Source organism: Rhagoletis zephyria, unplaced genomic scaffold (assembly GCF_001687245.7).
Source record: "Rhagoletis zephyria isolate East Lansing unplaced genomic scaffold, Rhagoletis_zephyria_1.1 Rzeph_scaffold_00473, whole genome shotgun sequence".
NCBI lineage: Eukaryota > Metazoa > Arthropoda > Insecta > Diptera > Tephritidae > Rhagoletis > Rhagoletis zephyria.
Genome location: NW_016157557.1, coordinates 136,871 through 153,496, shown reverse-complemented (window position 1 = coordinate 153,496; position 16,626 = coordinate 136,871). Strand labels below are relative to the sequence as shown.

The window sequence follows — 16,626 nt, the reverse complement described above, 5'->3', positions numbered from 1 at the left end:
TTATCCTGTTTGCATTTCTAATAAGAATTTCAATGCATATGTATGTACATATAAAGTTGCAAATCAGTAGACGAGTGTGCTAGCCCACTAGGAAATCCTACAAGAACTCTCGACTAGTACACATCTGAATACATCCGGATTGTACCCAATAGGTACAGAATTAATAAATCCCCTCAGGCAAATAAAAATCTCAGGTTATGGCTGATCATTACAGTATATTTTGCTTTGCTTCCTTTGTGCTTAAGTGCACATTTAAGATACCTACCCCGAAATGCACATCAGCGGCATTATTTTTAACATTTATAAGGAAACTGCTCCAATACTTGCATTCAACATACCTGCACATTAGCGATACCTGCCTTAAAAATTTGCAACTANTTATCAAAGAAAGTATTATGTTTACCTGCACTGGCTCTACACTTACCCTAATTTTACAAGCTATTATTTATTTTTCTCATCTCGCAGAACAACGAAAACGGCAATTATTTTATGTAGTTATATAGATAATTAGATACCATTCGGAAAAAATTTCTCTTGCAGTAATTTCTACGTGGTAAGTGCTCCTCCATTATTTGGTTTCATAGGGATTCGGATACCTTCCTCATTGAAGTAGTAAAGAAAATTCGCTTAAGTGCTTTTTTCGGTTAATCGCACAAGTTTTTCGTGCAAAGAATGATGGGCAGCTAAGCAAAATATTCTGTATAACCCTCCATAATTTTCCCAAAGTTTGTGCTAATCCCTTAAGCTTTGGTTTCCTCGAGAAGCGGTGCCGTAATATTACGACCGTATCATACCGAACGACATTCTTAACGCTAATAGCGGTACCGCTTTTATGTAAAGCTAAATGGACGTAACGTAACTTTGCGCTTTTATGTTGTATAGGCATTCATTGCTTTTATTAGGACTTCATCCTCTTCGGCCATCCACGCACTTTCCACTTTATTATTCAAAATTCATAGAAATGTATATTCAATGCTTTTATTTTGGTCAAAAGAATTATAAACAAATTTTCTAGTACACCGCTACAAATATGACGTTGGCAAAAACGTTGATGAATAGATATACACCGTCACTGTTGCCGTCAGAAATATTACGGTGCCGTCAAATTACATTACGGTGTGTATTGCCGTCATCTTAGTTGACATCTTGCAATATTTACATGGCAACGTTTTTGGCAACGTAAAGTTGCGACCGCTTTTTTATGTTACCGCTTTCGATGAAATCAGAGCTTTACCGTTCTATACAAATCACACCAGTATACGAACAAAAAAGTCCCAAATCTAAATAAAAATTATAATTTGTTTAGTGACATTTTATTTCATGGACATATGTACATACCTATGCGAATACGCATGTACATATACGAGAACACATTCGTTTAACAATAAAAATTATCTGATGTTTTATGTCATTTTCAAATAAAAGTATTTCCATTAAAAAGTGTATGCGTGACACGGCTCGTGTGTATTCTCTATAATCCTCCAAGGCTAAGCAGATCATTGAGAAATAAAAGCGCATATGAGAAGAAAATGGAATTGTTAAATATTTTCCCGTATTTTTTTTCGTAAAAATATCGGCGTACTCAATCCTTTGCGAATAAACTCACCTTGTACTATTGAATTGAATTTTGAATTTCAACCGGTTTCTCGGACGCTGCGGAATTTTTCAGCGGTAAATTGAAAGAATCAATCTCTTTACAATCTCTATTCTAATAGCCCTAATCAAGATCCAGTATGTCGGTAGCTTCCGCATTAATGTCGAAACTTATCTTCGATTCGAACAATGTTGTGAATATCTGCACTAACTTCAAAAAAGAAGATCCGGAAGATCATACCGATCCTTTACTCGATGTAAAGTTGCAAGACCATAAGTCCCATTGGGACATGTTGAAACTTTCCTATGAAAAGGTCTGTCTTGCCGAAGAGATTTTCATTTCTGCCGAATTTGAGGAGGCCCATGCCAAATTTCAACTGTGTACTGATAGTTTTTATATTTGCAAATCCCATATCCTAGATCAACTAAAGCTTTTCCCCACCTGACAAAAATTCCACTGCCCGCCAGTCGATGGCTTTCATCGATAATTCGATACCATGTATCAAAGTGCCTCCGTGTGATACCTAAACATTCTCGGGTAGCTATGAGGATTGGCCATCTTCCCGTGATATGTTCACGGCCGTATATCTAAACCACACCAAGTTAACACCCTCTCAAAAGCTTTACCATCTGCGAAACAAAACTAAGGAAAATGCTGGCGCCATAGTTAAGCATTATACCCTGTGCGATGAAAACTTTTCTCTAGCATGGGAAGCTTTAAGAGCACGTTTCGAAAATAAAAGAATTTTAATCGACAAACAGTTGAAGACCCTGTTTAACATTTCTCCCGTTTCATCTGAAAACAGCGAGGGCATTCAGAAAATCCGAAATACCATTAATTATTGCCTTTCTTGCCTAAAAGCGCAAGGTGTTTCCGTTTCCTTATCTATCTTTGCTCCACCGAGCTTCCAGAGGAAACCCTCTCCCTCTGGGAGCAATCCCTCAAATCCAGAAAGGACTCACCGAACTGGTCGGTACGAAGTGGTTGAGCGTTTGCATAGTTACAAATCTGCTAAGGTACGGAGTTCTCTTCCTCAAAAAACATAACACCGAAGATCCAATCCAAATGCAAGCTATGCCACGAGAATCATGCGTTGAAATCTTGTCCTGAATTTCGTAAGCTAAACATCCCTGATCGAACAAAGTTCGTCGAATAAAACGGCTACTGTTCTAATTGCTTAACCTATAATCATACTCTCAGCAGTTGTTCAAGTACCTCCCGATGTAACAGTGCAAAAAATATCATCATACAATGTTACATCCCCCATCCACCTCCAAACCGATTCCCAAAGCACCAGTACGGAATCAGAAACCTAAACCAAATCCAAATGCAACAACCTTGTTGCATACCCAATCAACTGCACCTACCTCCAGTCAAACCCGACATTCAATTTTCGGCATCACTGAAGGAAAGGTTTCTTGCGAGGAGGCATCTATTTCTTCGACCGACAGTGATTCTCATATCCAAGCCAACTTTTCAACCAACAACGAAAAGACATTGCTTCCCACAGCCCAAGTACACATCGAGCATTTGGGTCAACTTTTCCCGTTAAGAGCGTTAATAGATCAAGGCTCTCAAAAAACGTTCATCTCGGAAAGGGTTCAAAATCATCTAAGACTCCCAACTAATCGAGCAAATTTTTCAGTTACCGGCATGGGTGGAAAGATCGTGGAAAACACGACTCGGGTGTGCAACATTCGTCTCGTAGCCAAACGTTATTACATTCGCATCGATACCAAGGCTATTGCTCTCCACAAATTGACTAGTTTCTTACCCACTTCCCAAATCAAAAACCCACACTCTCAGATATAAAAGGTCTGGACCTCGCCGACCCACACTTTTATACTCCCGCTCAGATCAACTTGGTAATAGGTAGCGACTTAATACCTGAAATTGTTCTTGAAGGAGTCAAACGCAAAGTTCTTGGCAGCCTTCTCGCGCAAAATATAATTTTTGGACGGTGCTTGAGTGGACTATTAAATGCAACCGAGTGCTCCACTTTCCGCACTTATGTTGCTGAGGATTTAAGCGAAAGCCCTAATTCGCAACTTAGGCGATTCTGGAAAACAGAGGAGGTCGTCGAATCGCATCCACCTTCAGCCGCAGATGCATATTGCGAAAAGCTGTTTCAGAACACCAACTATCGGCAGAGTGATGGACGATATGTAGTCCGTCTACCTTTTAAATCTGACTTTCCGTCTAAGCTGTCTCTAGATCCGTCTCCTGTACAAGCGATGAAGCAAGCGATCCGAATGGAGCACATGCTTAATAAGAAACCCGATCTCAAGAAGGAGTTTAATCGGGTCTTAGACCAATATCTGATTTTGAACCGTGTGAAACCTATAACTTCCAATGAAATTCACCAAATTGGTAATTACCACTCCTACTATCTACCCCACCACTCCATAATTAAACCCGACAGCAAGTCTTCCAAAGTTCGCGTGGTATTTAATGCTTCCAAACCATCCGCATCCGGAGTTTCTCTAAATGACATATTGCATATCGGTCCCACTTTGCAAACAGATCTCATGATCGTAATCCTAAATTCGCGTTTGTACAGATACGTCTTCAACGGCGATATCCAAAAAATTTACCCCCAAATTCTGTTGCATGAAGACAATCAACAGTTTCAACGAATTCTCTTCCGTGGAGAAAACGAGACCCAACTTAGAGATTTCGCGCTTAAAACCGTAACATTCGGAGTAAATTGCGCACCATATCTGGCCATCCGTACCTTGCACCAGTTGGGAACCGACGCCAAAGACTCTTTCCCTTTAGCCAAGAGAATTCTAACCGAAGAGACTTATGTCGATGACATACTCACTGGCGGGCACGATATTCCTACTTGTCTTAACGCAAAATCCCAAATTATCCAATATTTGCTCTCAGCCGGTTTGCCTATGAAAAAAAAAATAACAGCTAATCACCCCGAACTGCTTAAACACATCCCGACCGAAGATTTGCTCGATTCCAATTTTCTCAAACTTGATTCCTCTAGCTCCACCAAAACTCTTGGCATTCGTTGGAACGCTTTAAACGATGCATTCTCTTATTCAACCGAGCCCATCCAACCAACTACAAGTGCTACTAAACGACAAATTTTATCCTCGGTTTCGAAAGTTTTTGACCCCGCAGGGTGGCTAGCGCCTGTTATTATTCAGGCGAAAATACTCTTGTAGCAGACATGGTTGGATGGCACTGCGTGGGACGTATGCGTTAAACCTTTTTCTCTGCAAAAGTGGAACCAATTCATTTCGGATCTTCCTAATATCGAGCAAATCCAAATACCCATACGGACGGAATTTTTACCAAACCCGATAGTTCAAATTCATGGCTTCTGTGATGCGTCGGAGAAGGCATTTTGCGCATCCATTTACATAAAAACTCAGACCGACAATACTATTGCATCTCACCTACTTTTTTCTAAGACTAAAGTCGCACCATTACAAACAGTAAGCCTCCCACGTCTGGAACTTTGCGCTGTAGTGCTGCTTTCCAAATGCATTAAAAACGTTACCAATCAACTTCATCTAGGGGAAACAGAAATATTCTTATGGTTAGACTCTCTTCTATAGTTCTCTCTTGGCTGGAAAAACCTTCATGCGCATGGAAGGTATACGTAGCTAACCGCACCTCTCAAATAATCACAAACGTTGGAAACGTCAAATGGAGACACGATTCAACCCACTATAATCCTGCTGACCTAGGAACGCAGGGCTGCAGACCACAGGACCTAATACATCAATCCCTTTGGTGGCACGGACCAGTCAGGCTCAGGAAACCTCCAGATCAATGGCCAACCTCATTTCGTGACAACGTTGCTCCACTTGAACGAAATGTGGAAGCTCTTCACACGCTAGAAGAAGAACCTGATCTCTTAAACCATTTCTCATCCTGGTCAAAGGCCTTGAGAGTAATATGCTACATATTTCATTTCTTTCATCGAACCACTCGAAATCGCACACAGAACACTTCGATTATCAATCATGAAACTACGGTAATTACTCAAAGGTAAATTCATTGGATCAAATCACGTCTCATAAAACTCGCTCAAGAAAGGCATTACCCCAATGAATACGCGAAACTCTCTAACAAACAACCCATTCCCAAAAGGAGTTCACTTTTGACTTTAAACCCCTTTATCGATAAAAATGGACTTGCCCGAGTAAATGGGCGTCTTGCAAATTCGTCACTCTCTTACAATGAAAGACATCCGATCATCATCCTTCGGTGTAATCAAGAACGAATTGGTACCCCAAACGAATGGCGTTTAGGCAGAATCGAAAGGGTCTACCACGGCGTCGGCAATAACATACGAGTCGCAGATGTAAAGACCCAGTATGGTAGCTTTACCCGACCAATTGTAAAATTGTGTCCACTCCCAACACAATCAACTCTCCCTGATCCCAATGCTACACACCACACTTAGAAACACTTCGCTTGCATTCTAGTCGTCCGTCTATAAATATTTCGTACTAAAGTCCCATTTATTTACAGGCGAACCCCATCTTTACCGTCTCCAATCAGCAAGCTACCTGATCTACTGGTGCATCAGTGCCAGATCTGCTTCCGGTATCATCCGTTACGCCATGCCTGGCCTTTCTGGCGATGCCTGTTGAGGGTCGCATCCGGTGTGTGGAGCGACACCGCTACTGTCCAAATTGCCTGGCAATGGACGCACAGTGGTGTCCGACGATGCCCGTCGCAATGGTCGTGCAGGATGTGCAGACAATCCCATAACACCCTCCTACATCGCCCCGTGCCAAGCAGCAGATCAGCCGCAAGTACAACGCCCCCACCGCAGAGGCCGAGGTGCGCCAGCAGCTCGACGACGCCATCCAGGCCCTAATAGCATTGCGTGAAAGCCTTGCACCGGTGCAAGCGGGCCGACATGTTTAAGGGACTTGCTCTCCCTTAAAAAGTACCAATACCAGTAATTACATCCCTGCAGCTTCCACTATAAACATCCCTGCGGTAGTTGGAAGTCCGCAAATAGCAAGGGAATTGCTTCCCATAGGCGCTCTGGAACCCCCTTCCAGTGTTGCCTATAAAAGAAAATTGCAACCGTACCACCGTCTTCTTTTTTACATCAACTTACGACCAGTGGACATCAAGGAGCCGTTTGTTTTGATCTATATCTACGCGGGATTTCATACCTCATCGTGGGATTTCACCAGCAAGTGTGACATCCTAAACCGTATCATATTCCATTTCATATCCGCATTGCAAGTTGCCTCTTAACTTGCGATACTACTATAATTGCTCTTCAACTATTATTTAATATTTCATTTTACATGCTTAACATTTGCGCTAAATAAGAAATGAGTTCATTACCATTGTTAATTAGTACACAAGCTACGCAAAGTTGAATTAAATCCTTAATTTGAAAAACTACATCGCAATCTCGTAATTTCTTAACNCAAAAACAATTCTAAGACGTAGCGAAGCACGCCGGGTATTTGCTAGTAAGATTATATGTAAGACATTTTTTCTGTTTTTTTATACTAATACCCAGTTCAACTGAAACATCGAAGACAATTTCGTTATTATTATTATACTAGTACCAATGTAGTACTGATACGTGTACCTTTTTTGCAATGAATAAATGTTAAATTGTTTTGAAAAAGGGCTTTTCATAAAAATTATTGTATGAGGCGGGTTTTTTCGAAGGCTGAGGTAACTCAGCCGCTCCTGGGTTGGGCGGAGGGGTCCCAATAACCCCCACTGAATAAAATAAAACACAGTAATTTACTGTAGTGAACACAACCACACACACAAGCGGCTGTTTGGCCAGAATACCGGCACCTTGACGTCCAAGAAGAGAGAGGGAGGTACGGAGAGGGAGAGAGACTAACTGGTCGGCGGTCGGCGTCGTGGTGGCGGAGGCTGTCCGGTGGCTAGTGACGGTAACGATGACGGTGAGAGCGGTGACGGTTCGGTGATCAATGATGATAACCGTGAGAGCGGTAGCGTGCATAAGAATGGTAAACACCCCCAGTACTGGTGCTGCAGCCAATGAGAGCGGCGGTGCTGGTTGCGGCGGCAGTAGTAGTAGTTACGGTCCTGCGGAGATGTTGACGGTGGCCCAAATAGTGACGAGGGTGGTAGAGTGATAACAGTGCCCTGGTTATGATAACGGGCCCCTTTTTGGTTACGACGGGGACATAGCCCTGAGCGGTGATGGTGACTGGGAGTACCTGAGGTTTCTGATGCTCGTGACAGGGGATGACGGCCCGGGGGCGGTGATAGCGTTAGCGGCCCGGATTTTTGACGAAGAGGACAACTCCGGCCCTGATGAGTAATGGCGGTGACTATGGCCCTGGATGACGAGGATGTGGGCGGTCCTTACAGATAGCACGTAGCGGCCCTTCGGTAGCGGTCTGGCCTAGGGGCGGCGATGCTATTAGCGGCCCAGTGATCGTGAAGATGTGCTCGGCCTTAAAGGTAGCGACGGCCCTGGCTAGCACTGGCACAGTTTATGGTCCTCGGTGACAGTCGGTGGCGGATATTCACTGTAGTCGTGGCCTAGGGGCGGTAGTTGGTGCTGGCGGTCCGAAACAGTCACGGAAGGGAAGCTACGGAAGTTGACCTACGAAAGCTGATGGTTAGTATGTTTCCTGCAAACTGTCGGCCCCTCCCGCAGGCAGAGCCAGGGGCGCTCAATGTTACGCGGCCTAAGCCGTCTCGATGCGCCCCGTGCTTACCCATGGAGGCGGGACAGCGTGCGTTCAGTCGTGGTGGCTTGGCATTGTGAGGCGGTTTTATCCGCCGCAAAATGCCCGCTCGCCTGTCACTGCCGGCCCCTCCCGCAGGCAGAGCCAGGGGCGCTCAAGGTTACGCGGCCTAAGCGGTCTCGATGCGCCCCGTGCCCACCCATGGAGGCCGAAAAGTATTTATTCAGTCGTGGGGGCTTGGCATTGTGAAGCGGTTTTACCTGCCGCACAATGCCCGCTCGCCACGCGGTAATCTAAGTGGGCTGGAGGGTTAGGCTCCTATCCACTGAGACCGGTTTTATTAAAAGAGTGGGTTTGGGGTCTGTGCGAAGGGATTCCCCCTCTCACAAGCCCCTTCACCCTTTCGCCCTTTCCCGTAGGAAGAGCCAGGGGCGCTCAAGGTTACCCGTCTCGATGCGCCCCGTGCTTACCTACGGAAGATGATGCTGGCTGAGTTAGCGTCGATCAACTTAAGGCGGTTGTTAAATGAACCGGTTGAGAAGCGAATGAAGATTGCGATTTTTGGCATGCTTGCGCAATGAATTTTCGCGGAGTATTGGTGTGCACGAATGCTTTTGGTTGCTGTGCACTTCTGCGTGCTTTGCTTTGATTGTCCATCCGCATGAGTGTATGTATGCAAAGTTGTATGTAGCGTATGTATGGTTGTATGTATGTATGTATGTGGATATGTATGTATGTATGTAAATGGGGGGGTTAAGTATGCTTGTATGGTTTTGCGTATGCATGTATGTATGTAACCATACGTACGTGGGTATGTAGATATGTACATACGTATGTACACATACATATGTTTGTTAGTGTAGCGTAGGGGGCTACGTTACAATTGGTTTTAATCTATATTGATACTTAAAATAAAAAAGTGATACATATTGATACATTTAAAGTCTCTTTTCTGCTACAATTTTTCACACACACACGGTCACACTGGTTATAAGTGAATGTAAATGCTGCGTCAAATATTCGCTGAAAGTTGGTGTGGCTAGAGATACTATTCTATGCGAAGGCAATTTTGCTAATTGCATAAGATTTGCACCGTTCATTCGATTTTCAAAAATGAGGAGTCATAGAGTCAAGAGGCTTGGTCTCTAGATGTGTAACAAGGTTATATTTTTTTTATAGGGTTGCCACCTGCTTTTAAAATTATGATATTTACACCGTTCGCTCGATTTTCAAATATGAGGCTTGGCCAACAGATGGGAAAGTAGGGTTTATTTTTTTGAATAGAGTTGCCACCTTTTTATATGCCTTGTTTTCAGCTGATTAGTTAAGCGAGATTTGGACTAGTTTTTAAAATTTTTTTTTGTTTATTTTATGTTTAAATTTTTTATATACAATTCTGGTCTTTTATATAACCAACACCACATAAATCCACATTTAAAACTTTAACAATTACACCCAAAAATTTAACCTTTTTTTACTAATTCATTATTAATTAATCCCAACGGTTTATACCCTCCATGCCCACCCAACCGATATGAGGGGCGCAGTCCGCATGACGTACGGAACCTTTGTTTTTTTGTTTTTTGGTACCGAGTCGTGGAAACAGGAGTTGGTAAAGTGTCGAGATCTAAAGCTATTCAGCCACAGAATCAAATTCATCAGCTGATTGGATAAGCTAAAGATAGTACAGTGCTATCAGGGTCGAGTGAACTAATTAATGCAAGACCAGTTCNCTATCTGGGTCGAGTGAACTAATTAATGCAAGACCAGTTCATAAAATGCAGATTGTTCACTATATCCAGATTGAGTTTTTTGTTCTTTAAAATCACTTTTATTGCGCAGTACGTCTTTTGAAGTTAAATTTTTAAGAACTCTGAAATGTCGTCTTTTCCCTCAGCTAATGCCAACACATGTTTCCTATTTTTGTTCTATCGTTGTCGTCAAGCTCTATTAGCGGTAGACCCTGGAAGCGTGCAGCCTCGATGTGGTCTGTCCATAAGGCCAGAGGCGTTAGCAGGGGAGGTTCAGTGGGTATGCGAAGAGATGCTGCGAGTCATGGGGCTTCTCTCCGAATGCGGGGAATTCATTTGGCACATCTGCATTTATTCTGCTCATGTATGAGTTCAACCTGCTGCAGTAGCCAGATCGAAGTTGGGCTATGGGGTCCGAGTCTCCCGAGGCAGACGAAGCTCTGTCTCGTCCACGTCTGGTGGTTGCGTGCCCAGAACGGCATACCCAGATAGAGAGTCTATATAACTGTCGGTAGGCTGTTGGGTCCAGAGGTAGTTTTTTGAACCCCCGGACTTTGTCCGTCAGTTCATAAAGATGCCTTCTGACGTGCCGTCGCGAGGGTTCTTCCGCAAGCAGATGTCTGTTCGGGTACCTAACACGGTGACACCCTACTAGGAATTGCTTGCAGAGCATTGTGTTATGCTCCTTAATCGGGAGCATATTGGCCTCGTTGCGCAGGTGATGTTTCGGCAACATCAGAAGGCATCATGTCGCTGTCTGAGTGCCGTGTTTTGGCAAGTCTGCAGTTTCATCCACTGCGTCCTGCTAGTCCCCGATAACCACACAGGCGTTGCATAGTTCAGAACCGGGCGGCCAATTGCCTTGTACGTTGCCAGCAACGTTTCTTTGTTCTTTGTCTTAGGGGAGGGCGTTAGGCTCCGTGCAGTGACGAAGCGAGAAAGCTCGGTGAAATAACCATTATCGAACAATCGTCAGCATAAGAGACAATCGAGACTACCTCTGGTGGTTGAGGGAGCTTAGAAATGTAAATGTTGAACAGTAGTGGGGAAAGGGCGCCACCCTGTTGAACTCGCTGTTTTATTTTCCTAGGTTTGCTCGATTTGTCTCTAAAGATCACTGACGACCACTCAGGTATTTCGCAGCCCATCGTTTGTCTTCTAGTAGCGTCACTTGAATAGTTCTATATAGCTATCGGGCGAGAAGACTCCTTTGTTGGACGGTTTCCCCGGTGGACAATCACCTCACGGTTGACCAAAGCTTGCTCACACCAGAGGCGAAGTTACAGGTCTTCAGATGGTCTTCCCACTTCTTCCGCTTATGTACGTTCACTAGTTGCCGAATCTCCGAGTTGAGATCCCTGGTACGGGGATTTACGGGATCGGCCTGGCGAAGGGATTAACCTTTTTGTTATTAAATTTGTCGTTACAGTTTTGAATTTGGAAGGAATTGGTTTTAAATTTTGTTCACTCTACAAAGACACAAAATTGTTCACTCTATAGAGTACTCAATGGAAAAATTTTCATGTTCACTCTTTCGAGGTGTTCGTAGCATCGGGTGTTCACTCCAGCCAGATAACACTGTATTTCAAATTATTGAGAGTGTAATTGATAGTTTTCTTTATCGCAAAAATGGAGTCCGATATGTCAAACGTGCTGGAATGAGAGTTAAAATCTTGACATAAAACATGGAATGATTCGTTTAGTTCAAAACTAGTATTGCATGGCTTCAAAAATAGAGGTTTAAAGTGTCTTGAAACTCGAGAGGGAACATTTAAGTTTACCTCAGCCAGAAGGGCTGGGCTACTAATCAAGCCTGTCATTAATTTTACGATAAATATTATACCTAGCATTTCTCTACGACTTGCGAGTGTAGGCAAATTTATGAGATTTAGTCGATTAGTGTAAGGGGGAGATTGTAGTCTGAATCCCAGTTATAATCACGCAATGCAAAAATCAATAATTGTTTTTGAATTGATTCAGTGCTATCTGAATGAACTTGGTACCGGGGCTTCCAAACAATAGATCCGCATCAGAGATCAGTTGCGGTGTATCGCATTTTCGAATACACCGCAACGACATTTATTTACTGTACCACTCAAACTCTATAATACTTAGTAACGAAATCTACCGCCACCGCAAGCTCAAATAATGTCGTGTTTGAGTGTTTTGTGCTCGATCAAAGCGTCGTTACTGCATATTGTGGCACCGCATTTTCATGTCGGCTTCGGCTATGCGGTGGTATGAGCGGCGTTTAAACAACGCAAACATCGCATTACTTGCGGATATGCTTGTTTGAATGCGGTGCACCGCATTCTAGTATAGGTCTAACTAAAGTGGTAAAAAGAGCTTTTGTAACATAAGGATCTTTGAACTCTTTTGACCATCGCTTTACAAATGCAAAAACGCTTTTGGCTTATTGACTGTAATATTAATATGAAGGTTAAAATTGAGTTTGGAATCCATTGTGATACCAAGATCGACAAAATTGGATACCTGCTCCAGATTATAATTTGAAATTGAATAAACAGCTGGTGGAACTGCCCTTCGAGAGAAACACATAACTTCACATTTTTTAAGGTTAAGTGGCATATAATTTGCATTACACCAACTAACCACGTTGCTCAGATCCGCTTGTAACAAGACCTTTCTTCGATAGAGGACAATGTTTTGAAAAGTTTCACATCACGGCATACATTAAAATTTTAGAATATTTTATTATAGAAGAAGCCTGAGGAACTCCTGAAGAAACTTTAACTATTTATGTTCTATCGGAGAGGTAAGAAGAGATCCATTAAGAAGACTGGGCTGAAAGCCGGTTAGGTCGAGTTTACTTTACGGATGAGTAACGAGTGACATACTTTGTCAAAAGCTTTACTGAAATCGGTGTATATTACGTCGGTATGAGCATTTTCTCTAAAACCGTTTGAGACATAAATTGTAAACTCCAATAAATTAGTGATAAGAGGCATTTCATGTCACCGCGGTCACCTCAGTGCGCGACCTCTCAGGATTTGGTGAAAGTTGAAGAGATTGAAGGTCTCGGTGACAAGAAATACACATGCAGCATATTTTGCCGATATAACGTAGGGTTGCCTATTTACACTGGACTTAAATTTTAAGAAAACGTCATACATAAGATCTGCTTCATTTGAAATCTGGCAGTACTCTACATAGCACAACTTTGTTATCGACTACTCGGTCAGCCGTTTATTTAGTGTGCTGATATTGCAATCGTTGTTTTTTATTACAGGTAATTTTCATATGCGTAACTTAAAAAATAAGTGATTTGGAGAGCAAAGAACTTCAGCAAAGAAAATTGATTGTGGACGAATTCATGCAAAATCTACACATCTCCCAATGCCGGTTAGTAAAATTGCTGAAAATTGGAGGTCGACGGTACAAAATGTATTGTCAAATATCAACAAAAATTGCAGCATTGAGAGAAAGGTGGAATCTGGCGGAAAATCAGGCACTATAAATAAAATAGTGTAGAAGGATGTTCTAAGGACTTTGAAAATGAATCCGAATCCTTCTGAACATGTTGTTGCACCTGGAGTGTTGTTCTGAGAACCTGTATTGTTTTGGCCTGATTTGGCAACAAGCCATTGTTCAAAAGAAGCGCAAGAGCTTTATACGCAAAATGGAATCAACATTGTACTAAATGCAGTGCTGCAAACGTCCGAGCGTTATTGGGCCCATATGAAATCAAAATTAAAAAAACAAAATGCACGGCTTCAAGAATAACGCAGTTCCGCAGAATGTGGCGAAAACAGGCTCAATCGATCAACGAAAGGGATTTCCAAGTATTAATGGCGGGTGTCATCTCTAAAGTACGGGTATTTTGACGTGGAAATTAATTCTAATAATATTTGTAAATCTTTCATTTAAATAGAAATAAAAAAAGGTTCTAAAAAAGCTTCGACTGAATTATTCACATTTAAATTAGTTTTTTTGTTATTTAATACCTACCAGATTTCAACTGAAGCAACCTTTCTTTAAAGTGCTGTATACATATTGAAGACCTTTTAACGAAACTTAATGATAAAACATGTATTTCTTCTGTCTTATTATGGGCTTTAATTGTACATTTTTTACATTAACGTATAAAAAACAAAAAAAAAATAATAAGTAAACATTTTTCTTTTTGAGTTGTTTTTTGATTATAGCATTTTTAATGTCGGCCGCTGTGGTGTAGTGGTAAACAGTGCGCGCTTTCACTCACCAGCACCTGGGTTCAAGCCCTGGTCAAAGCAACATCGGAAAAAATAAATTAGAAAAAGGTTTTTTCTTAATAGCGGTCGTCCCTCGGCAGGCAATGGAAAACCTCCGAGTGTATTTCTGCCATGAAAAACAGCTCCTCATAAAAGTACAATCGCCGTTCGGAGTCGGCGTAAAACTGTAGGCCCCTCCGCTTTGTGTGACAATATCAAGGCGCACGCCACAAGGTGGAGGAGAAGCTCGGCCAAATACTAACATTTGTGTAAGCGGCAATCTATTATTATTATAGCGTTTTTAAAAATTTAAATTTTACATAAAAAGATTGTCTATAAAGTCAACTTTGAGTACCCAAATGGGCGTAATGGGCTCCTTATGCGTTTGGACTCTAGATCGTCTAACGCTCGAGCAATATGATAAATGGACATTGAAATTTTATGAAATTGTATATTTGTGAAAGAGAAGGGGTGTGTAAAAAACAAAAACAATATGAATAAATGATATCACCTTTACTAAAGGTCTGAAATCATGAAAATCCCTTTAAGGAAATGGCAGAATTGAACTTTGTTGCAAGTTCACATGGGAAGTCTGCTTACCACGTGATTGGAGGAAATTTTAAGAGACTAGCAGCTAGAGCAAGTCTTCAACTCCTGATGTTACAACAAATTCGTACACTCGAACCTATAAAAAAATAACTGCAACAAACTTTCAGTGGACTTTATTTCGACTATGACCACGTGCCAATTACTAGGTCCATTCTTTTGCAACCGAGCTACAAAAGAACACTCGCTGAAATGACGAAATACATGCAAAGCAACAACACAAACTCGGCTATTTATTCGGGTTCAGCCAGGTCGGTTAAAAAATACGCTACCTGAAGAGTAGTGTTGTTAAGTGATAAAACTGCTCTATTGTGAATTGTTAATGGGAAAGTGGAGAGGGACATTTTTGTTTTCGTATATACATGTTTTATATTTTAAATAAGTATATATATTACGCAAATACCTCGCATAATTACTAATTTCTATTGTTTTAGTGTCTAAATCCTGTTGAACTAATCACATGTTTCTTGCCAGCTACGAGCAGGGTTGCTTAAGAAAATTTTACCAGAGTTGAGCGTTCTTTTGTCGCTCGCTTACAAAAAAATGCAGCTACTTTAATCCTATTTTAAGCTAGTTTAAAAGGTTAAATAACATCAAGTTAGGGAACTTCATATCCTTATTTAACGAATTTTTAAATCAATAAATATTTTTTTCTTTCTTCGCCCGGAATTCATTTTCCACCTGGAACGGAATATCGTATCATGAACTCCGGGCGAAAATTGTTTCACTTCTAACAATTCGAACATCAACAGCTGTTCTTACAAAAGCTGATATTTGCCAACAGTACGCATAATTATACTATAAATAAGTTTTGAGAGTTTTTATTAATATTGGAGTTATATTAAACAAAAATGTTTCGCATAGCTTAACGCTCACTAATTGAAGAAAATAGAGAAGTGGAAAATGGTCAAATCGAAAGAATAATTCGCCGGAACTTAAGAGATCGCTCTAATCCTCTGGATTTACCAAATGAATTGTAAAATTTGTTAGTTTATTCATATTTTAGGTATTTATTAATCTAAAGATATTGTTTATAGGTTTGTGCAGCACTATAGGGTAAATAAATCCGTATTTATTTATCTGTTAGATGAGCTAAAGTTGGCATTGCCAAAAGGCAGAAAAGCATTTGCTATCCCTATGCATATAAAACTTGCGGCGTGCTTGAGGTTTTTTGCTGAAGGAGGGTACCAAAAAGGAATTGCTCGGGATAGAGGATTTTCATTGGGACAGTCTTCTTTCAGCAAGGTGTTGGCAGAGGTATTGGACGCACTTCAACGTAAATTGTGTCTAAAATGGATAAAATGGCCTACACATGAGGAGAGAAGAGAAATTTCTCAACATTTTTATACGAAGTACAGGATACCCGGGGTCATTGGATGTGTTGACGGGACAAATGTTGGCATTATTGCTCCAGAACAAAATAAGCATTTATATTATAACCGAAAAGGATTTTACAGTTTAAACGTCATGATCGTAAGTTTTGATTTTGTTTTACTTACATATATGCATTTTAATCTTATTAATTTAAACTTTTATTTTAAGGTATGTGACGATGAACAAAGAATTCGGTGCATAGATGCCAAGCATCCCGGATCNCGGGTTCAGCCAGGTCGGTTAAAAAATACGCTACCTGAAGAGTAGTGTTGTTAAGTGATAAAACTGCTCTATTGTGAATTGTTAATGGGAAAGTGGAGAGGGACATTTTTGTTTTCGTATATACATGTTTTATATTTTAAATAAGTATATATATTACGCAAATACCTCGCATAATTACTAATTTCTATTGTTTT

At 41.3% G+C, this 16,626-nt stretch overlaps 1 protein-coding gene and 1 long non-coding RNA gene across 14 annotated transcripts in view; both read left to right on the top strand.

Annotated features, from left to right (window-relative positions):
* Window positions 1-16,626, top strand: part of Socs16D (Suppressor of Cytokine Signaling at 16D) — a 202,203-nt gene that overhangs the window by 87,671 nt on the left and 97,906 nt on the right. The gene's annotated exons all lie outside the window — the stretch shown is intronic.
* LOC108359830 (uncharacterized) lies at window positions 15,501-16,430 on the top strand. Its single transcript, XR_001847002.1, has 3 exons — window positions 15,501-15,812; window positions 15,874-16,309; window positions 16,379-16,430. It is a non-coding gene; the product is annotated as an uncharacterized LOC108359830 (long non-coding RNA).